General features: G+C 45.0%; 1 non-coding gene across 1 annotated transcript; it reads left to right on the top strand.

The window, feature by feature from the left end:
- The first annotated feature begins 19,644 nt into the window (after positions 1–19,644).
- Positions 19,645–19,751, top strand: LOC140741656 (U6 spliceosomal RNA). Its single transcript, XR_012102113.1, has one exon. It is a non-coding gene; the product is annotated as a U6 spliceosomal RNA (small nuclear RNA).
- Positions 19,752–23,945: the final 4,194 nt, after the last annotated feature.

The raw sequence follows: 23,945 nt of genomic DNA on the forward strand, positions 1-23,945 counted from the left end.
ACACCTGGACTCCATCATGCTGTCGGACAACGAATTCACCAGAATCCTGGCGGACTTTCCATCGATTCTGGCACCGCAGTTCATGGCAGCCATGCCCAGACACGGGGTACAGCACCACATTCCGACCCAGGGACCACCCCTCCATGCCCGCGCACGAAGACTCCCCCCCGGAAAAGCTCCGCCTGGCGTAGGAGGAGTTCAAGAGGATGGAGGAATTGGGGATCGTATGGAGGTCCGACAGCCCATGGGCCTCCCCCCTGCACATTGTGCCCAAAGCAGCCGGGGGTTGGAGACCATGCGGCGACTACCGCAGACTGAACGAGGCTACCACTCCAGACCGCTACCCCGTGCTGCACATACAAGACTTTGCAGCAAACTTGCACGGAGCAAGAATCTTTTCCAAAGTAGACCTCGTCCGGGGATACCATCAAATCCCGGTGCACCCTGAAGACATCCCCAAAACAGCACTCATCACCCCGTTCGGCCTGTTCGAGTTCCTCCGAATGCCGTTCGGCCTGAAGAATGCCGCACAGACGTTCCAGCGGCTAATGGATGCGGTGGGACGCGACCTGGACTTTTCGTTCATCTATTTGGACGACATCCTTATAGCCAGCAGTAGTCGTCAGGAGCATCTGTCCCACCTCCGCCAGCTCTACTCCCGCCTGAGTGATTTCGGCCTCACGATCAACCCGGCCAAATGCCAGTTCGGTCTCGATACCATCGACTTCCTGGGCCACAGGATTACCAAAGACGGGGCAACATCTCTGCCCGCCAAGGTAGACGCGATCCGCCACTTTGCCCGGCCCAACACGGTCAAAAGCCTGCAGGAGTTTGTTGGTATGGTGAACTTCTACCACCGTTTCCTCCCCTCAGCAGCCCGTATCATGCGCCTTTTGTACACCCTGATGTCGGGTAAAGGCAAGGACATTACTTGGGACGAGGAGGCCGCGGCCGCTTTCGTTAAGGGCAAGGAAGCCTTGGCAGATGCCGCGATGCTGGTGCACCCCAGAACGGACGTTCCGACCGCCCTCACAGTGAATGCATCCGACACAGCAGTCGGTGGGGTGCTGGAGCAACTCATCGAGGGGCACTGGCAACCCCTGGCGTTCTTCAGCAAGCACCTACGACCACCCGAACTCAAGTACAGTGCTTTTGACTGGGAGCTGTTGGCACTGTATCTGGCAATCCGGCATTTCAGGTACTTCTTAGAAGGCAGGCCGTTCACCGCGTTCACGGACCACAAACCGTTGACCTTCGCGTTCACGAAGGTGTCCGGTCCCTGGTCGGCTCGCCCGCAGTGACATCTGTCCTACATCTCCGAGTACATGACGGACATCCAGCATGTCTCGGGAAAGGACAACGTCGTGGCGGACGCACTCTCCAGACCAGCTGTCCAGGCCCTGTCCCTGGGGGTGGACTATGCAGCACTGGCGGAGGCGCAGCAGGCAGACGACGAGATGCCCAGCTACAGGACCGCAGTCTTGGGTTTGCAGCTGCAAGACTTTCTCGTAGGCCCAGGTGATAGGACCCTCCTGTGCGATGTGGCTACCGGCCAACCTCGCCCCATCGTCCCGGCAGCCTGGAGGCGGCGAGTTTTCAACTCCATACACAATTTGGCGCACCCATCTATCAGGACAACCGTCCGGCTGGTCTCCAGCCCACATTACGTCCGACAGAGGCGCCCAGTTCACCTCCAGCCTGTGGTCGGCTGTGGCCAGCCTGTTGGGAACGCAGCTACTGCCTACCACCCACAGTCAAACGGACTAGTGGAACGCTTCCACCGTCACTTGAAGTCGGCTCTCATGGCCCGCCTGAGAGGACCTAACTGGGTGGACGAGCTTCCCTGGGTCCTGCTTGGAATTCGCACAGCGCCCAAAGAGGATCTGCACGCCTCATCGGCCGAGTTGGTGTACGGTGCACCCCTGGCCATCCCGGGAGAGTTCATATCAGCCCCAAGGGGGCAAGAGGAAGAACCCGCAGCAGTCCTGGACAGACTACGCGAAAGGCTCGGCAACCTGGCCCCCGTGCCAACTTCACAGCACGGACAGACCCCGACCCATGTACCCAAAGACCTGGAGGACTGTAAGTTTGTGTTTGTACAAAGGGGCGGACACCGGGCACCGCTACAGCGGCCGTACGAGGGGCCGTTCAAGGTGATCAACGACAACGGGTCCACATTCGTGCTGGACATTGGGGGGAAAGAGGAGGTTTTCATGGTGGACCGACTCAAACCAGCCCATGTGGACTTGGCACAGCCGGTCGAGGTTCAGGCACCACGGCGCAGAGGCAGACCTCCCAAACAGAGGCTGATCCAGACTCTGGACATTGGGGGGTGTATCGCCGGTTCTTGGGGGGGGGGGTTATGTGGCGACCCACTGTCTGCGCAGGCGAACCGGCTCACAAATATCCAGCGCGCGGGGAGAGACTTTGGTAATGCACCTCTGACGTCATTCCTGCCCGGAGAGGGCGGGCGCTAGGGATTAAATGCCAGCACCGTGAAGTTTGAATAAACTAGTCTCGAAACGACTTACCGACTGCGTGTAGTTATTTCAGCGCTGTGTGTAGCACATCGCTACAATATATGTTTTTGACCTATCTCCTTTAATGAGCTTTCAGTAGGCAATATACCTTTAACACAGTTTCGTCAACATGCTTCATTGAAACCCTAGGCTTTTAACAAGCCTTCTAGTGCAGTAAGGGGCACACTTCACTGCAAGAAAATGAATCTCAAGGTAGTACCTATATGGTGACATACAGAATGTATTTTGATAATAAATTTACTTTGAACTTGGAACTTAAAGCAAAGACATACATTTACTATCTCTCTCAGTGCTTCAGCTGGTGACTGAAATGCAGGACTATGGCAAAATAAGTTGGCGCTCAACATAAAAACAAAATCTGTCAGAATCCATTCCATGTGGACAAAACCCATCCTATCACAGTGGTTCACCAATGCCAGTGAGCCCAGATAGCACACAGTACTGACATTATTCATAATGACCCGCCAAATAAAATGTCAACAAACAGAATTAAGAACAGCTTTTAAAAAAAATTATTTTCCTGATTGTCCACTGTTATGCGTTATTCCTGAAGTGCTTCCAACATCCCACTGATTATAAAGATCTATTATAAGATCTATTCCCTGCTGTTTTTCAAATTACTTCCAAAGTAGGATCTTTTTAAAAAAGTAATCAGAAGTACCATTGATTGCTTCAAATGAATACATTGCAGCTGTCTCAAACAATAAGGCAGCTGAAATTAGCTCAAGATGATGGGCTGTTCTCTGTTTGAACTCTCTTTAGTTGGTTCTGTGAATTTTGAAGCTGCCTTCTGTCAGCATTTTTACTGCATTTGGCAGTGACGGTTGAGAATGGTGTCCTTATTCTGGGACTATAGAAACTGCAGATGATGGAAATCTGAAATAAAAACTGAAAATGCTGGAAACACTCAGCAAGTCAGGTAGCATCTGTGAAAAGGGAAACAGGAAATGCTTAAACTCAAGGGCTCTCTGTTAGTTCTAAAACAGGATGTTTGATCAGAAACGTCAACTCTTTTTCTCTTTCCACAGATGCTGCCTGACCTGCTGAGTTTTTCCAGCATTTTCTGTTTTAGTCCTTTTCCTCTGAACAGAGAGAACCATGCATTCTCCCAGATCAGAGCCACCACAGACACTAAACCTTACTTTATCTAACTTTGACTTTCCTCACTCTCATTTGCAAATTCCTCCCCAGTATCATGCTCCCAGTCATTGGAAACTCCTCCAGCTCAGAACCCTTCAAGATCCCAACACAACTTCATTGCTGGCCTGTTGATCACCCGCTGTTTTATCATTAGTTCCCGAAGGGTTGTAAAAGGCTGCACAATTAAGGAAAAAAGGTTTTAAAGATTAGCTTTATTTGTCACATGTATGACAATCAATGACAAACACAGTCCAAAGATTGTGCTGGGGGCAGCCCACAAGTGTGGCCATATTTCCAGCAACAGCATAGCATGCCTAAGCCACATGTGTTTGGAATGAGGGAGGAAACTGGAGCGCCAGGAGGAAACTCACACAGCCACGGGGAGTACGTACAAACTCCTTACAGACAGCAGTGGGAATCGAACCCCGATGTTAGAGCTGGTGTGCTGTAAAATGTTGCGCTAGCCACTATGTTACCATTGTAGATCGGCGATATGTTCTTCCAATTGCATTCTGTGACTGAATTAAAACAAAATTATGTAACATTGTCAACGCTAATGTGAGAACCAAAATTAAAAACCCTTTGTTAACTTTGCTTCTCTCTCTACAGTCAAGCAATTTCTGTTTTATTTTGGATTTCCAGCATCTGCAGGTTTTTATTTCCATTTACTGATGCAAGGTTCACTAGCCAGTGACTGGTGTGAATACAGCAAGTGAGATGGTACCCTCTGATTCTAAACACAAAGTACACTGCAGATGCTGTGGTCAAATCAACACGTACAAACAAGCTGGATGAACTCAGCAGGTCAGGCAGCATCCGTTGACTGCTGCCCGACCTGCTGAGTTCATCCAGCTTGTTTGTACCCTCTGATTCTAACTGTATGACTATACCCACTCAGTATAAAGGACTACTGACGAAAGGCATACTGAGTCCATAGAATGACAAATGTGTTGTTCCGCAACAGCACTACAGTGCAATACATGAGGAAGCAATAAATTATAATTATGTGTGTGTGTATTTAAATTAATTAAGTAGTGTGAAAGAGAGCAAAAATAATGAGGCAGTGTTCATGGGTTGGTTCATTGTCCATTAGAAATCTGATGGTGGAGGGGAAGAAGCTGTTCCTAAAACACTGAACATGGGTCTTCAAGCTCCTGTACCTCCTCCCTGATGGTAGCAATGTCAAGAGGGCCTGTCCAGGGTGATGGAAGTCCTTAATGATGAATGCTGCCTTCTCGAGACATTGCTGTTTGAAAACAATCCTGTATACAAAGGGTTAACAAATAGTCTTAATCTCCTGCTCTGGAGAAGGGACAATTCAAAAACTGCATTGAGAGGTGGGGAATCAAACTTTAATTGAGGCAGAAAGTCCTGGACAGCGACAGATGGCAGGATGTTTTCCACAAACTGAATGAAACAGCTGTTGGCAGGTTTGATTCAAATTAGTCTTCTCTGTGGCCATTAACAGCTTGTTGAAGTATTTAAATCCTGGGCTCAGTGCTGAGATTAAATGTGTGCCACGATCCCAGTTGGGGAAGAGTTCTTTTAGAATATATCCTTCTCCTGAAAGGGATGTGTCTGTGTCTCCAGTAATCCATCCTCTTTTGGATCTCACCAGGGCTTCTTGTTCACTTCTCAGGAAGGACTGTATTCCACTGCAGAATTCCCATCCGTGAGCCCTGCAATATTGATGAGGTTGAAGTCTGAAATTCACCAAGTAATCCCCAAGGTTTGACATGTCAGCCAAGCAAGGCTGATAGGATGTCACACTACAAATCACCAGAGGGCAGTTTTGCATGGAATAGTATCTTCTCTCATTGCCTGCTATTTCTTGTCCATTAGATTGTGGTTAAGAGCTCATCACAGGCAGATTACCTAAGAATGGCAGTTTTCCTTCCCTGAGAGACATTAGTGAATGACATCTAGTAGTTTTATGGTCATATTTGCAGATGGCTGTCACTTTTAAAGTTTTAGGTTTATTTAAGTACTCAAACTTAAGTTTTAAAACTTTGTTGTGGAATCAATAGAACAGGCTCTGGATAAATAGTATAATCAATCTGTTAGCACACTAGTCTGTCACAGCTGTGCTGAGTCTGTGATAGTCGAGACTAAATCATACAGCATACAAGCAGGCCCTTTGGCCCATTGTATCAGGACCTATCATCAGCCAATTTTCATATCAAAGAAAGGATGTGCTGGTATTGGAGAGGGTCCAAAGGAAGTTTATGAGAATGATCCCAAGAATCCAAGGGTTAATGGATGAGCAGCATTTGATAGCTCTGGCCTGTACTTACAGGAGGTTAGAAGAATGAGGAGGGAACTCATTGAAATATTGAAAGGCCCAGATAGAGTGGATATTGAGAGGATGTTTCCAAGAGTGGGTGAGTCTAGGACTAGAGGGCACAGATTCAGAATAGAAGGGTGTCCCTTTAGAACAAGGATAAGGAGGAATTTATTTAGTCAGAGGGTAGTGAAATTGTGGAATACATTGCCACAAATGGCTGTGGAAGCCAAGTCATTGCATATATTTAAAGCAGGGATTGGTGGGTTCTTGATTAGTAAAGGCATCAAAGGTTATGGGGGGAAAACAGGAAAATGGGGTTGAGAGGGAAAATAAATCAGCCATGATGAAATGTTAGATCAGACTCAATGGGCTGAATGGCCTAATTCTGCTCCTATTCATTATGGTCTTATGATCTACACGAATCCCATTTTATTTATTCTCCCCATGTTTCCATCAACTCTGCCCAGATTCTACGCCGCACCTACACACTAGAGATAATTACATGGTCAAATAGCCCACCAGCCTGAATATGGAAGGAAACCAGAGAAAACCTACATGGTGACAGGGGGATCATGCAAACTGCACACAGATAGCGCAAATAATCAGAAGTGGACCAGAATCACCGAAGCTATGCAACAATAGCCCTACTTGCTGTGTCACTGTGCCACTCATCCTGTGTTTTGAGGGCATATTAAGGGAATACAGTTTTGTGAATTTTGGGAGAACCTGGTGTTGTAAATCATGCAGGATTTGGCATTGAGACATGGAATAGTAAGTGTGGTTGGTAATTGGTTTATCGTCGTCATATGTTTATTCCTTTCTCTGCGGCACCGAAGCTGCGAACTAATCCGGCTGCTGAGCGTTTCTGCCCTGCTGGTGTGATGACTGGGACTGAGCCTTGGGCCTGTTCCGGCTGCAGATCTGGGACTCAGGCTGGTTCGGGATGCTGTCAGCTTGCTTCCATTGTTTGCATGATGTCTGTGTTTTTCTCTCTCTCTTTCTCTGCGCAGTAGTTCTTGGTCTTTTTTTAAATTGGGTTATTCGGTTTCTTTCATGGTGACTGCCCATAGCAGACAACTATTCAGATGTATAATTTCTACATTCTCTGATAATAAATGCGCTTTGCACAAAGTGAAAATTTTTTGTTCTGCATGACATCCATAGAGATCATTTCACAACATCAGTATATTGAGGGAGTACAGGGGAAAAACAATAACAGAGTGCAGAATAAAGTGTTACAGTTACAGAGAATGTGCAGTGCAGGCAGATAACAAGACACAAGGACATTATGAGATAGATGGCGCCTGAATATAATGCATAATGTGTATAACGTATCAGAGCAGATAGACCACAAAACTATTTATTTCACTTTTGTTTTGTTTTGTTTTTCATCTTGAATGTGTTTCTGGAACTGTTGGAAGCTGTGATTTGCAGTTTGGAGATCATTTGGGTGATCCAGAGCTTGGCTGTCACCGAGAGGATTCTGGGAGGCAGCAAGCGCGAGCCTCGAGGTGAAAAGGCTGTGGGACGGCGGGCGTGAGCTGAGGTTTGACTCCATTTCGCCAATTCTCCGATTAAAGCAATGAGGGAGATTGAAACATCAAGGCGAATGAGGAGGGCAAGTGTCGACAGCCTGCCTTCTGTTTGCTAGTGGAATCAATCTGCTGTCAGAGAGGGGCTCCCCTCTGTGTGGCCTATCACTGAGCCCAGAGAGTAGGTCTCAGGGTCTCTCTCTGTCGATGATGTTAGAGGATGCTACTGAGGTTTTCTGCATTTATGGATTTGGACATTTTTTCAGTATTATAGTTTTTATATTTTGTTTTTTCACCTGTTCTTTCTCGTTTCTTTGTGTGGGGGAGGGGGATTTTGGGGTCGATGCTCTTGTGGCGTTTCATTAAGGGGGAGGGGGCTCTGGGAGTTGATGTTCTTGCTGCATTTTTTTGCTAGTTTTTTTGTGTGGGGAGAGGGGGATTTGGAGGCCGATACTCTTGTTGAGTTTTGTGCGGGGGGAGAGGGGTTTGGGGGTTGATGATTGAGTTGCCATCCTTTTTTTGCAGTGGGTGCGGGTTTGCTGAGCTGACCTCCATGGTTTTTCTTTGTTTTGTGGCTATCTGGAGAAGAAGAATTTCAGAGTTGTAAACTGCAGACATACTTTGATAATAAATGAACCTTTGAACCTTCGAATGTTGTTTTGAATTGATATTTCAACACATTGAACAGCAGAAAATTGATAAAAAGAACTATCAAATTTTATCCCAAGTTTCTAGCTTTCCCTACCTAGACCTACAAATCAGGTTTCTTCAACGTATCGAGCTGGGAACTCAGAATTTACAAGAAGGAATTCTCCCCACCTCACACAGAAATTCTCATCTTCAAGTTTGTACAATTGATGCAAAACTCTCATTCAGTTTGATACCATGAGAACAGAAAACATAAGAGCAAAATTAGGCCACTTGGCCCATCAAGTCTGCTCCACCATTCTATTATGACTGATCTATTATCCTTCCCAACCCTATTCCTCAGGCATAAAAGGGAGACACTGCCTAGCGGAGCGGTCATCGATGGAGTGGTCTGAGGCAGAGTGGTAGGGCTTTGGCTCACTTGGGCTTCGGTGAGGTAAGTGAAACAGTGGACTTCATTTTTTTCCCCTTGCATTTTTTTTTGAGGAATAGAGAGCATGTCTGTAGGGTTAGTTCTTTGCTCCTGGTGTCAGATGTGGGAATCCTGGGAATCTTCCTGTCTCCCAGATGGCCACATTTGCGCCAGGTGCACCAAACTGCAGCTTCTGAGAGACCATGGAGGGATCTGAAGCTGCGGCTTGATGACCTACAACTTATAAGGGAAAGTGAGCAGGAGATAGGGAGGAGCTACAGGGAGTTAGTCACCCCGAGACTGCAGGAGTCAGACAAGTGGGTGACTGTCAGGGAAGCGGAGGGAAGAGCTCAGATAGTAGAGAGCACCCATGTGGCCATCCCCCTCAGTAATCGTTATCTCGTTTTGGATGCTGTTGAGGGGGTGACCATGGCGATATGGTCTCTGGCACTGAGCCTGGTTCCGTGGTGCAGAAGGGAGAGAAGAAGATGAGGAATGAGGGCTCCATAGTGAGGAGAACAGACAGGAGGCTCTGTCAGCCTGATAGAGATACCAACATGGTGTGTTGCCGCTCAGGTGCCATGGTATGGGATGTCTCGGATCGGGTGCAGAGTATTCTGAAGGGAGAGGGTGAACAGCTAGAAGTCTTGGTACACGTTGGTACTAATGGCATAGGTAGAAAAAGGGAGGAGGTCCTGAAGAAAGAATTCAGGGAGTTCGGTAGGAATCTGAAAAGCAGGACCTCCAGGGTAGTAATCTCAGGATTGCTGCCTGTGCCACATGCTAACGAGCGCAAGAATAGCATGATCAGGCATATTAATGCATGGCTGAGAGACTGGTGTAGGGGGCAGGGCTTCAGATTCCTGGAACATTGGGGACTCTCCTGGGGGAGGTACAACCTGTACAAAAAGTTCGAATTAAAAACCGATAGTCTGAAGGGTCCTGACAAAAGGGATAGCCACCTGGGTAAAATTAAAGAATTGGGTGGAAATGGTCTAAGGGGTGTTGATAAAATGACCCCGATGAACGGGATGAGCGGGAGTTCACCACGCCAAATTACTCAAGTCCCCCATGGGGAGAATCACCGGAAAAGAGGCGACGGTTAATGGGGATGCCATTTTTAAACAGCAAAGCAGGTTGTACGGGTTTGCGCCAAAGCCTGTGAATAATAAAGACAGCCCCTTTGGAGACCTGCCGGTGAAGTGAAATGACCAAAACGATTACTATTCGCATAAACTTTTGTAGATGCACCTAAGCTAAGATCACACCCCCTTAGTTTTGTTGCTGAAGAAGAAAAAAAATAGGTGGTTATTGAATTGAAGTCTGATGCTACAAGATTTTAGTATGGTACGCGATGTTAAGATATTAAAGAAAGGGACACTGTAATCGTTAACTGTTTAGCTACTGACTTGAATGTATAACAGTAGTACGCTGTGAAAAGAAAAGCTTGTGTATTGTGGTAGATTCAAAAAAATCCTGTAAGACTCTGTACCACTGTTTTTAACCGCTGGTAAAAAACGTTTAAGAGGGGAGGTGTTATGATACCAGCCCCCTCCTTTGTATAAACTGGCAGACTATTATTTAGATGGGGAGAGAATTCAAAATGCAGAGATGCAAAGGGACTTTGGAGTCCTTGTGCAGGATACCCTAAAGGTTAACCTCCAGGTTGAGTCAGTGCTGTGCAATGCTGGCATTCATTTCTGGAGGTATAGAATATAAGAGCAGGGATGTGATGTTGAGGCTCTATAAGGCACTCATGAGATCACACGGAGTATTGTGTGCAGTTTTGGGCTCCTTATTTTAGAAAGGATATACTGACATTGGAGAGGGTTCAGAGAAGATTCACGAGAATGATTCCAGGAATGGAAGTGTTACCGTATGAGGAATGTCTGGCGGCTCTTGGGCTGTATTCCCTGGAGTTCAGGAGGATGAGGGGGGGGGATCTCTTAGAAACATTCTGAATGTTAAAAGGCCTGAACAGATTAGATATGGTGAAGTTATTTCCCGTGGTAGGGGAGCCTAGGACAAGAAGGCATGACTTCAGGATTGAAGGACGCAGAGAGTGGTAAATCTGTGGAATTTGTTGCCACAAGCGGCTGTGAAGGCCAAGTTATTGGGTGCATTTAAGGCAGAGTTAGATAGGTTCAGACAGACAGACATACTTTATTGATCCCGAGGGAAACTGGGTTTTGTTACAGCCACACCAACCAAGAATAGTAAAGAAATATAGCAATATGAAACCATAAATAATTAAATAATAATAAGTTAATCGTGCCAAGTGGAAATAAGTCCAGGACCAGCCTATTGGCTCAGGGTGTCTGACACTCCGAGGGAGGCGTTCTTGATTAGTCAGGGCATCAAAGGGTATGCGGAGAAAGCAGGGGAGTGGGGATGACTGGAAGAATTAGATTAACCCATGATTGAATGGTGGAGCAGACTCGATGGGCCAAATGGCCTACTTCTGCTCCTATATCTATGGTCTTATGGTCTTATTCTCCTGCCTACTCCCCATAACCTTTAACACCTTGAGTAACTCATACATTACCCTTTCATTCCCGGAATGATTCTCATGATCCTCCTCTGGACCCTCTCCAATGCCAAAGAACATCTGTTCTTAGATAAATAGCCTGAAACTGCTCACAATACTTCAAGTGCAGTCTGACCTCAGCAGTACATCCTTGCTTTTGTATTGTAGTCCTCTCAAAATCAATGCTAACATTGCATTCGCTTTCCTTCCCACGAATCAACCTGCAAGTTAACCTTTAGAGAATCCTGCACAAGGACTCCCATGTTCCTTTGTACATCAGAGTTCTGAGAAGATAGTTCACTCCTTTATTCCTTCTACCAAAGTGCATGACCATACACTTCCCTGCATGATATTCCATCTGCTTTGCCTATTCTCCTAATCTGTCCAAGTCCTCTGTGTCTCCTTGCTTCTGCATCATTACCTGCCCCTCCACCTATCTTCAAACTTGACCACAAAGCCATCAATTCCATCATCCAAATTGTTAGCATAAAACGCAAAAAGAAGTGGTTCCAATACTGACCTCTGTAGAACACCACTTGTCACTGGCAGCTGACCAGAATAAGTTCTCTTTATTCCCACTCTTTGCCCCCTGCCAGTCAGCCAATCTTCTATCTATGCTAGTAAATTTCCTGTAATACCATGGGCTCTTATCTTGTTAGGAATCCTCATGTGTGGCATCTTGTGAAAGGCCTTCTGAAAATCCAAGTAAACAAACATCCACTGACTTTCCTTTGTCTATCCTGCCTGTTATTTCCTCAAAGAATTTCAACAGATTTGTCAGGCAAGATTTCCCCTTAAAGAAACCTTAATAATGGACTCCAACATCTTGCCAACCACTGAGGTTGGCTAATTGGCCTATAAATTCCTTCCTTCTGTCTTCCTCTTTTCTTAAAGAGTAGAGGGACATTTGTGATTTTCCAGTCCTCCAGAACTATTCCAGAATCTAGTGATTCTTGAAAGATCATTACTAATGCCTCCACAATCTCTTTAGCTACATCTTTCAGAACCCTGGGGTGTAGTTCATCTGGTCCAGGTGACTTATCTACCTTCAGACATTTCTGTTTCCCAAGCATCCTCTCCTTAGTGAAAGCAATTACACTCACTTCTGTCCCCTGACACTTGAATTTCTGGCATTCTGTTAGTGTCCTCCACAGTGAAAACTGATGCAAAATACTTATTAAGTTAATCCACCATTCCTTTGTTCCTCATTACTACCTCTAGAGCATCATTTTCCATTGGCCCAATATCAACTCTCACCTCTCCTACTCATTATATACCTGAAAAAATATTTTGTATCCTCTTTGATATTTCGTCTTTTCTCTCCTTATGGATTTTTTTAGTCGCCTTCTGTTGGTTTTTAAAAGCTCCCAATCCCCTAACTTCTCATAATTTTTGCTATATTATATGCCCTCTCTTTTGACTTTATGCTGTCTCTGACTTCCCTTGTCAGCCACGGATGCCTCATCCTCCCTTTGTAATACTTCATCTTTGGAATGTATCTATCCTGCACTTTCCGAATTGCACTCAGGCACTCCAGCCATAGTTGTTCTGCCATCATCCCTGCTAATGTTCCTTTCCAATCAACTTTGGTCCTCTCTAATGCCTCTGTAGTTCCTTTAACTCCTCTGTAACATTGATACATCTGACTTTATCTTCTCCCTCTCAAACTGCAGGGTGAATTTTATCATACTATGATCATGCTCTTGAAGATACCTTTACCTTAAGCTCCCTAATCAAATCTAGTTCATCATACAACAGCCAATCCAGAATTGCCTTTCCCCTAGTGGGCTCAACCACAAGCTGCTCTAGAAAGCCATCTGATAGGCATTCTACAAATTCCCTCTCTTGTGATTCAGCACCAACCAGATTTTCCCAATCTACCTGCATATTGAAATCCCCATGTCTATCGTACCATTGCCCTTTTGACATGCATTTTCTATCTCCCATTGTAATTTGCGGCCCACATCTAGGCTACTGTTACATTCAGTAAACATCCAGGCCTGTAAATAACTCCCATCAGGGCCATTTTATCCTTGCAGTTTCTTAACACCACCTACAAGGATTCTACATCTTCTGATCTTATGTCTCCACTTTCTAAGGATGGTATTTCATTTTTTACCACTCCCCACTCTCTCTGCCTACCTGCCTGTCCTTTTGATACAATGTGTATCCTTGGATGTTAAGCTCCCAGCTGTGATCTTCTTTCAGCCACGACTCAGTGATGCCCTTGATGTCATACCTACCAATCTCCAACTGTGCTATAAGATCATCGACCTTATTCCGTATACTGCATGCATTCAAATATGACACCTTCAGCCCTGTATTCATCACTCTTTTGCATTTTGCCCCATGTTACACTTCAACTCTTCTCACTAATTGCAGTTTTGCTCTATCATTTTTCTATCCTTTCTCACAGTCTCACTACGCACTGCATTGGCTTGTATACCAACTGCACCATCCTCAGCCCTATCACAGTCATTTCCGTTCCCTCTGCCAACTTTGTTTAAACCCTCCCCAAATAGGATGTTGGTCCCCCTTGGCTTCAGGTGTAACCCGTCCTTTCTGTACATGTCTTACCTTCCCCAGAAGAGATCCTAACATCCAGAAATCTGAAACATTGCCCCATGAACCACTTCCTCAGCCACTTAATCATCTGTACCATCATCCTATTCCTGCCCTGACTAGCACATGGTACTGGGAGTAATCCAGAGATCACTACCTGGAGGTCCTGTTCTTCAGCCTCTTCTCTAACTCCCCATATTCACTGTGCAGGACCTCTTCCCCCTTTCTACCTATGTCATTAGTGCCGATGTGCACCACGAAATTTGGCTGCTCACCTTCCTTCTGCAGCTGCTCTGAAACATCCTTGACCTTAGCACCTAGGAGGCAGCAAACCATCCCAGCTTTTCTCTTGCGGCTATAGAATGTGCTGTCCATCCCTCTAACTACTGAGTCTCCTATCATTATCGCTCTTCCTGACTTTACCCTTCCCTGCTGAGCCTCAGAGCTGGCCACAGTGTCACTGGCCTGGCTGCTGCTGCTGTGCCCTGGCAGGCAATCCCCCCAGCAGTATCCAAATGGGTATGCTTGCTGCTGAATGGAATGGCCACACGGGAACCCTGCACTGACTGCTTACTCCCTGTACTTCTGGTGGTCACCCATCTACTATCTGAAGCCTTTGCTGCATGTGAGCGCCTCAGTAAAAGACTCATCTATGAAGTTTTCAGCTTCCCGGATGGACCCAAGTACAAACGTACATCCAGCTCCAGTTCCAGTTCCCTGACCTTGTCAGTTAGGAGCTGAAGCTGGGTGCACTTCCTGCAGATGTAGTCATCAGGGAAACTGTTAAGTATCCTGAAATCCCACATCTCACAGGAGGAGCTTGAACTTCCATTTTGCCTATGCTTGTTATACCCTAACTTCTCGAGGTTGAGTTCTAGCCTGCACCTGTTCTCGCCCAAGCGGGTTGAGACAAAGCCTGACCACTCTAACACTGGCTCACTCCACCAATGGCCACTCCCACAATGGCTGCTCCAGTTAAACTTCACTTCTTTTTATTGGCCCTTGCTAAGTAACTACTAACCCAGGCATACTAGCACTCTGCAGACAAGTCCCAGTAGCTCCCACTTGCTTTTAAAAACTAATACATAAAGTCTCCAAGGAACTCTGTCCAACTTACTCTGTAATCTCCTTTCTTTTGAAGGTTCCAATGGAAGTTGATTCCACCACTTTGCAAGTTATGTGTAACGTTCAAAGTCTTAGGTAAAAAGGTATACCGTAGATTCCGGATTATAAGCCGCTACTTTTTCCCCACATTTTGAACAGCTTTGAACTCTGCGGCCTTTAATCCAGAGCGGCTAATACATGTTTTTTTTTCATGCCGCCTCGTAAACATTTTGCCTTGTAACAGTAGACCAATAAAATTGATGAGTAGTTCACAGAGGTCCAATGAAATTGTACGATAAATCAAGCGCACTTTCACAATTAAATTATTGTAAATCAGTCATTTGTACTCACCCTCATCAACATGGAAAACACTCGAAGAAAAGCATTGTGCTGCCTTTATGGCAGTTACTTAGTTTATAATATTTTCGCTTAGTAATTCATTTGTTAGTTAAAGTTAGAAGTGTTTTAACTATATTTGTTTTCTGTACTACATCCCGGGATGCTATGATGTCACACCCGGTTTCGCCGCGTCTTGTGGGAAAAATACCGGTTTGCGATAAACGGGAAGGTGGGGGCATTACGCGAGCACATCAGACCCGAGCACGTCAGACCCGAGCACATTAGCCGAGCTCATTAGACCCGATTAGACCCGATCGCGTTACGCGAGCTCATTAGACCCGAGCACATTAGCCGAGCTCATTAGACCCGAGCGAAAACGCTGCTTTTAAGTTAAAGGCGATCAATAACTTTTCCTGGTAGGCTGCAGTATATATATTTTTACCAGTCACTAGGAGATATTGGAATGTTGTTCGTGCTGTTCAGTAAAAAAGTATATGCAACGTAATTTGTGTTACCGATACGTATGTATATTTAAAAGTAGCCGTATTACAGGCACGGTTCGAAAAAAAGCATTTGCAATATATATTTGTTTGTTACCATATGGATTTAATTAAAAGTTAAAAAATCCTCACGTGTAATATCTTTCTGTGTAAATATCTCATATTACAACGTGGGACACCTGCGGCCGAAAATCCGGTGCGGCCTAAAATCCGGTGCGGCCTGTACAAGTAAAAAATTGATTTTATTTCTAAAATTAGAGCCAGCGGCTTTTAATCAGGTGCGCTCTGTAGTCCGGAATCTACGGTACATTATTCTGAGTAGTGACCTGGTATATTACAGATTTGTTAACTGGTGGGTGGCAGGGTAGCATAGTGGTTAGTGTAATGCTCAGTGCCAGCAATTGAGGTTCATCTCCCTCTGCTGTCTGTAAGGTGTTTGTACTTTCCTCCCATGACCTTGTGGGTTTCCTTTGGGTGCTCCAATTTCCTCCCACATTCCAAAGCCAAATGTGTAGTGGTGAGCACAATGTTTTACAGTACCAGCAATCCGGGTTCAATTCCTGCCACTGTCTGTAAGGAGTTAGTACGTTCTCCCTGTGACTGTGGGTTTCCTCCCGGTGCTCTGGGGTCCTCCCACAGTCCAAAGATGTGCCAGTTGGTAGGTTAATGGGTCATTGTAATTAGGCTCGGGTTAAATCGAGGGTTGCTGGGCAGAGCAGCTTGAAGGGCTGGAAGGGTCTATTCCACACTGTATGTCAGTAAGTAAATATAAGATCATACGTTGGCACTGAAACATGGTGACACTTATGGCTATCTCAATCACATCCTCGGCTGTGTTGGTCGTTGACACAAACAACTGTTTGTTTCAATGTTTCGATGTAACAAATAAAGAATCTATCGCCTCTGAATTTAATCTGTAATTTGGGCACCAGCTGTGAGCAGATTAAAGCTGCCAGAGATATATTATCTTGTTCATCTCACAGTTTGGAACCATATTTGAAAGGGTCAGAGACATGAGTTCCAACTCTGAAATTGTTTGCTTTAACAAAAATCCAGATTTTTTTTGTTATTAATCTTTAATTAAGATCTAGCATTTACCCAAGGACTGTGATCCCAGCATGCTGAAGTGTCCACCTGCCTTAAGCTTGCAGCAGATTTGCCAACTGTTGCCATTAAATTGGTCTTTATTTCTGTAATTTCTCTGGTTTGCAACTGCATCTTGATTTGTTGAAGCGCTGCAGTTTCACGCCAGAAGTTGCCATTTAGATTAGATTAGATCTCTGATTTACTGTGGGTAGAGGTGGTTTTATGCTCCTTCACTGATTAAACACTAATTTAGTGAGCCAGATTGCACTGGAATTCACCTTTCACAGGACGTCTATGGTTGCTGTGTGACTCTGAGAGACCTGAAGCTGGTGCGACTGCTGTGGCCATTTCACGAGTCAGATTCCGATTCATTTATTTTTCATGTGTACATGGAAACATGCTGTGAAATGTGTTGCTTACGTTAACAATCAACCTAACTTAAGGATGTGCTGGGTGCAGTGTCTATGTGTTGCCACACGTTCTGCTGCAGACCTAGTTTGTCCACAATGTTAAGCAGAGCAACAGCAAAACAAACCACTTACTTCCCTCCCATCCACCCACCCACTCATACACACAGACAGTCCATCAACCCCAGGACAGTTCTCCTCCAGGCTTCCAGTCTCCATTGGAGACTCTGGGCCTCCAATTTCCCCAGTGGACTTGCAGACCCAGGGCAAAGTTTGATCTAAGCAACTTTGAATGAATCATTGATTAGCTTCTTTTTTCTTAAGCATGTTCATCCTTCAAAGTGAATAATGTCGTCAAAGTCATCTGCAAGCAGTGACTTGGTCATTGGTGGCACACATTTTTGGCCTCGCCTAAAAACTGCATTCTGACACCCTTTCCTACCATATGATCATCAGAGAAGATTAAAAACAGTAGGGAACTAGTGAAATAAACATAATCCTGAATATTAGTAAAAATAAATTCATTTAAAATCATGTTTCAATGTTAGAAGATAATCAACATATTAACAAAATAAAGTTTAAAATGAATCATTTTTATTTTTTCATCACTGGGACTTTCATCACTTTAGTTGAAAAGATAGAGGAGTAAATATCTGGTGGCATTAGACGTTCTAAGGCAGTAGTAATTCAGGACAAAGGAGAGGAGTTAAAGTCGTAGAATAAAACAGGGTGGAAACATACCCTTTAGACTAACTCATCTATGTCAACCATAGCCAGAATCAGAATCAAATTTATTACAACTGACCTATGCCATGAAATTTGTTGTTTTGCGGCAGCAGTACAGTGCAAGACATAATTTACAATAAAAAGTAAGTCGTGCAAAAGAGGAATAGTGAGGTAGTGCTCATGAGTTCATGGACCATTTAGAAATCTGATGGTGGAGGGTAGGAAGCTGTTCCTAAAATGTTAAGTGCAGGTCTTCAGGGACCAGTACCCCCTTGCTGGTGGTAGTAATAAGAAGAGGGTATTCCTGGATGGTGAGGGTCCTTAATGACAGTTTTCATCTCCTTAGGGCATTGCCTTTTGAAGATGTCCTTGATGGTAAGGAGTCTAGTGCCCATAGCTGAGTTTACAACCCTTTGTAGCTTTTTTCAATTCTGTGCATTGGCACCTCTATCACTGAGGTACCCTTTCCTCTGCTGATCTGGTGAGAACTGGTATGTGTTCTCCCAATCTCTATTTCTGAAGTCCACAACCAATTCCTTGGGCTTACTGATGTTGGATGTATGGTTGTTGATGTGACACCGCTCAACCAACTGATCTATCTCACTCCTGTACACCTCCTCATCACCATCTGAGATTCTCCCATTGCCTTCCCAATAGTCTCATGCATTCAGTTGCCTAGATGCAAAATTTCAGTGGTCTCTCAACTCTCTTCAAACCTGGCTGCATGACCAAAGTATCGGTCACCTGTCCTTGAGATCCACATGCACCTTTGCCTGGTTCCAAGAAGTTCCTTTGGATGGTAAAAGTGCTTTTTTAAATTAAAAATTCATGTAAACCTACATTCAACTAAAGTGATTACAAGTTGATAGAAGGCATAACGATCTTACATTTGCTGTCTAGGTATTCTAGGCTAAGTTCCATTTTGTCAACTATCCTCATATATAAAAAAGAAACATTTTTTTGTACAGTGCTTTTCATTACTTTGGAAATTCTCGAAGTTTGTTCTACAGTTAAAAGTTTTGACTTGTATGATGTGGGCTCAATTAATTTGGAGAATTTATTGCATATAACAGAGATAAACAAAGTCAATAACAAAGGCAATGGGTATATGGTGAGATTTTTCTCTGAAGGTTCTAGCTTTGGACAACCTCTTCTGTTCTTGTTATGTTCCATAGATCTTAGTCAACCTTCCTCCTCTAAATGCCTAGAGCCCTCTCTTTCATCCCCCTCAGGATGTTGTCACTTCATATCACTATTGCCTTGGCTTTTCTTCATATGTGACCTCCTGCTGAATCTTGGTGGCCCTTTCCCACATGGTTCCTGTATCTCCGGAGCAGTTTCATGCTCACACTTCTATCACTCGCTTCCTTCAGGTCTTCAGTTTCTTAGCTGTTTACTTTTGATGTTCTTCCCTTTGAAACCCACACTGATATATCCTGCCACGCTGAACAATATGCTGTATGTGTTATCAGTGTTTGTATCTATCATTCTGCAGAGCTGCCGTTTTAACAGCTTTCATTATGCCCTATATAGTTACAGTTTTGACCTCAGCAAAGCAAGTAAATCTAAACACAAATAAAGCTACCAACACAAAGCACAACATACTTGAATTTAACAGAACCTGTAGAAATATTAAGGCCCAAGGTAGAAAGGGCCCTGAATCTGACCCTGCTGTAAAAGATAGAGTTGAAAGGAATGTTCAGCAAAAGTTCCAAACTCTGCTGTTAGTTCCAATGAAGAGTCTCAGCCCAAAATGTTGACTGTTTAATCACCTCCATAGATGCTCCCTGACCCTCTGAGTTCCTCCAACATTTTGTGTGTGTTACTCAAGATTTCTGTGCTCGCTTCGGCAGCACATATACTAAAATTGGAACGATACAGAGAAGATTAGCATGGCCCCTGCGCAAGGATGACACGCAAATTTGTGAAGTGTTCCATATATTAAAAAGAAAAAGAAAAAAAAAGATTTCTGGCATTTGTAGAGTCTCTTGTGACTAAAATATGTATTGGACCTACAGAGGTACATGGAGTTTGAAGAACAATAAGTAACAGGGAGCAGCACACAAAGTCACAAAGTGCTGGAGGAACTCAACAGGTCAGGCAGCATCTATGGAGTTGAAGATCATTGCCTCAAGTTATATAGATTTAGATACAGGCTGTGTATAAGTTTAGTTCAGCACTGGAGTCACAGGGCAAAAAGAGTGCCCAATATCTGTAGTGTCCTGGAATAATTCAAAAGATTATTGCTGTTAAGGGTGAATAAAATTGGGCATGGCAGCATAGCAATTAATGTCTTGCTATTACAGCACCAGCTACCCAGCTTCAATTCTGCCACTGCTTGTAAGAAGTTTCTAAGTTCTCTACATTTCTTCCAGGTGCTCTGGTTTTCACCCCACAATCCAAAGACGTGCTGATTAGTAGGTTAATTGGTCACATGGATGTAATTGGGCAGCACAGGCTTGTTGGGCTCTATCCCAAAATAAATATAACCTCACTTATTTACACCATCCTTCTGATATAGTCTTCATTCACAAGATACTTTCTGTTTCGAGACAGATATTTCAGATAAAAACAATGACGCAATGACTTTAATCATCTGCTCACGAGTGCATGTACAAGTATATCATAAACATCCCCCTTTTCATCAAAACAAAGAAAAGGAACAATTGTATTAACAATTAAACTCGATTTCTCTGGAGTCTGCTTTCCAGTATATTTCATGGAATTAACTTTCAAAGCATTCATTAATCATGCCTTATGTCTCTTATGCCTGTCAAAAATACATACCACTCATTATTTCCGTTTGTATGACCATATATACAAAATATAAAACATACTAAAACTCGACTTTAACTTCAAACTCCAAACTACACAACCTCAAATATTACATGGTCCTTCTTTGAGTATAAACATGACATTAAAATGCCAAATAGTGTCACAGACTTATTGTTCAATTGTTCATGCAATTATTTAATGTGGGACAAAGTCTTCTAGATATTGTGGCCTTTTCACTGTGCAGCCAGAACGAGTTTTTACTGTTTTGTTCGAGTCCTGTTGTTTGTTATTTGCATGTTTCAATGTTTGTGTTGTGTCATTAGCCTCTGCTAGTGTTTGGCTGTGCGCATTTGATGCGGTAGGCACACTGTGGTCATTGATCTCGGTTGTTTGACCTGATTTTGCCTGTTCATGTGTGAACAGCAATAGTAAGGTGTGAGTGTAGTGTGTCATCTTTCGCTGTTTCTATGCGAATCTGCTCTAGACGCTCATCGCGGATTGGCAGGTGCGACAGCATGTTGACTTCGTCGAAGCTGTTCTCCTGGCCTGGAGTACCGCTAACTGCTCGCGATAGCGTATCCGCGAGGTGCATGAGCTTTCCTAGACAGTAGGTGATGTCGAAATCATAGCTCTGCAGGCGAAGAAGCATTCCCTGTAGGCCTTTGGTGCCTTCACCAACGGCTTCTTAACTATCATTTCCAGCGGCTTGTGATCGCAGAAGCGGCCAAAAGTGTATCGATGAAAACGCTCAAGTGCGAAAACGATTGCATTTCCTTTTCGATCGCTGCATAATGCGTTTCTGTGTCCGTTAGCGCTGTGCTTGCATATGTGATCGGACGCCCATTCTGGAGGAGTGCTGCCCCTGGGCCTTTGTTGCTGGCGTCACATTGGATGGTCAGCTCCTCCTTAGAATTGTAGTATGGTAACACCGGTGCTTCGGATACCATCCACTTGATCTTGAAGAGAGCATTTTGCTGCTCAGCTGACCACTCCCATGCTATATCTGGTTTTGTCAGCTGTCTTATTGGCTCAAGGGTATCCGAGAGACTTGGTAGAAAACGGCTCAGGTAGTTGACAAATCCGATCAATCGCTGCGCTCCCTGCACATCTGTGGGTGCTGGCATGTTGAGAACGTCAGTGACCTTTTTAGGATCAGGCTGAAGTCCCTCACTTGTGATGAGATGCCCCAAAAAGGGGTATCTCTGTCGCTCTGAAGACAGATTTGTTCTTGTTGAGCCTGATATGCTGCTCTGCACAATGCTGTAATAGCTGCTCAAGTTTCACATCATGATCGGCGATTGCCCTTCCTTGCGTTTCCCCTTTTCCGTAACCAGAATGTTGTCTGCGACGCAGGTCACTCCCGGTAGTCCTTCCAGCGCCTGATGCAGCCTGCGCTGGAAGATCTCTGATGAAATGCTGGTTCCAAACTGAAGTCTGAGTCATCTATACCGCCCGAAAGGTGTGTTGAAGGTGGTGAGCACGTTTGATTCACTGTCCAGTTTCACTTGCCAGAATGCAGGACTCATATCAAGCTTGCTGAAAACCTTAACCTGGTCAAGATCTGGCAGAATGTCCTCTATCACTAGAAGGGGGTAGTGTTCTCTCCTCAGCACTTTGTTCAATGGTCGAGGATCAATGCATATACGAAGATTGCCGTTCTTCTTCTCTGCGACCACTGGCTGGCTAACCCACCTTGTTGGTTCATGGACTGGAGCTATCACCTTGCGGTCTACCAGTTGATCAAGCTCAGCTTCCACTTTCCGCTTCATAACATGAGGTAGATATTGTGTGGGGTAACACTGTGGGTTGAACTTCCTCATCAATCTGCAGGTGGGCTGCACCCGGAAGCTCCCCGAGCGTACCATCGAACTCCTCTGCATAGCGTTCTTCTGGTGTGTATTGTTTTTCTTTGAGTGTAGATGCATGCACCCTGCGAAAGTTGTCATCATTGACCGTAATCAGCTTCATTTGCTGGCTGGCCCTGCTTCCCAGCAATGGTGTAAAGTCGTCAGTGACCACGACAAATCCAACAGAATACTTGCGGTTTGTCGTGGGGTTATGCTATTTCACTCTGCACGTCCCTTCTGCATCCATGGTGGTCTTGTTCCACATTATCAGCTTTTTTGTGCATTGTCTTAGTGTGTGATTTACTCCCTCCAAGTATTTCCGGGGTAAAATGGTTGCCCCGCTGTCGACTTGGAAGTCTATTGGCTTTCCATTGATGAGCAGCTGTGCGAATACGTCATCCTTTGTCTTCAAACTGCTGACCACTAGTACGACACTGTCGATAAACTTGGTGCTGCTGTCACTGTCGGTTTGGTCATGGCTTTGTGCTTCCACCCCATGCACGGGCTTCTGCTGGCATACCTTTGCAAAGTGATTTCGAAAGCCACACACTTTGCACGCCTGTCCGTACGCTGGGCATTGTTGCTTGTCTCTTGCATGTTCCGTGCCACAGTACTTGCAAGGGTTCACTTTGCTTCTGTGGCTGTTCAAGGTGCCTTTTGCTCTGGCTCCACCAGAGGCACTAGCCTTCTGTCCAGGATGCTTTGAACCTTTCTTGTTAGCGCGAGGTTTAATCCCACGGACAGTCGCGGACCTGCTATCTGCAGCTGTACTGAATGCTTGTAGGTGTGATTCAGCCATTTCTGTGCTTTTACAGATGTCAATGCAATTATTGAGCGTTAGCTTTCTCTCTTGTAACAGACGTTTTCTAGTTTGGGAGTCGTTAATGCCCAGTGCGATCTTGTCTCTCAGCAGACTGTCTGACATACACGAGCAAAAATTACATGTCTTTGCAAGAGATCTAAGGCTGGCAAGAAACGATTCAAAGGTCTCACCTTGTTCTTGTTGCCGCTGGTTGAACAAGTACCGTTCACATGTCTCATTTTTCTCACCAACAGCATATCTGTCAAATGCAGCTAAAATCTTTGTGAGGTCTTGGCCTTCAGCCTCATCTGCGAACACAAAACTGTTGTAGACCTCAAGTCCTGACGGTTCAATTGTATGCAAAAATAATGTCGTCTGGTATGCTGGAACTTGTTTGTGCGGTTGTGCCACGACACTGTAGTTAGTCCACATCTGCCGCCATGTCTTCCACCCGTCTATCAGTCCGTGGTTGGCCGTCATGGCCGGTGGCGGGCGAATGCCACTGACTGGGGGAGGACTTCTGCCCCGACCATGGTTCCCTGGCACAGGGTCGCCCGCGGGTGCTGGATGCCGCTGAGATTCTGCTGTCTCACCTCCAGGCATTGCTACTGCACCTGTCTCTATTTGTGGCTAGTTGCTCATCTCGGTTGACATTTTTCTACTCTTACACTCACCCTCCGATGTTTCAGAGTTGCGCTATTATTATGCTGCCAA

Source organism: Hemitrygon akajei, chromosome 18 (assembly GCF_048418815.1).
Source record: "Hemitrygon akajei chromosome 18, sHemAka1.3, whole genome shotgun sequence".
In the NCBI taxonomy this organism is placed as follows: domain Eukaryota; kingdom Metazoa; phylum Chordata; class Chondrichthyes; order Myliobatiformes; family Dasyatidae; genus Hemitrygon; species Hemitrygon akajei.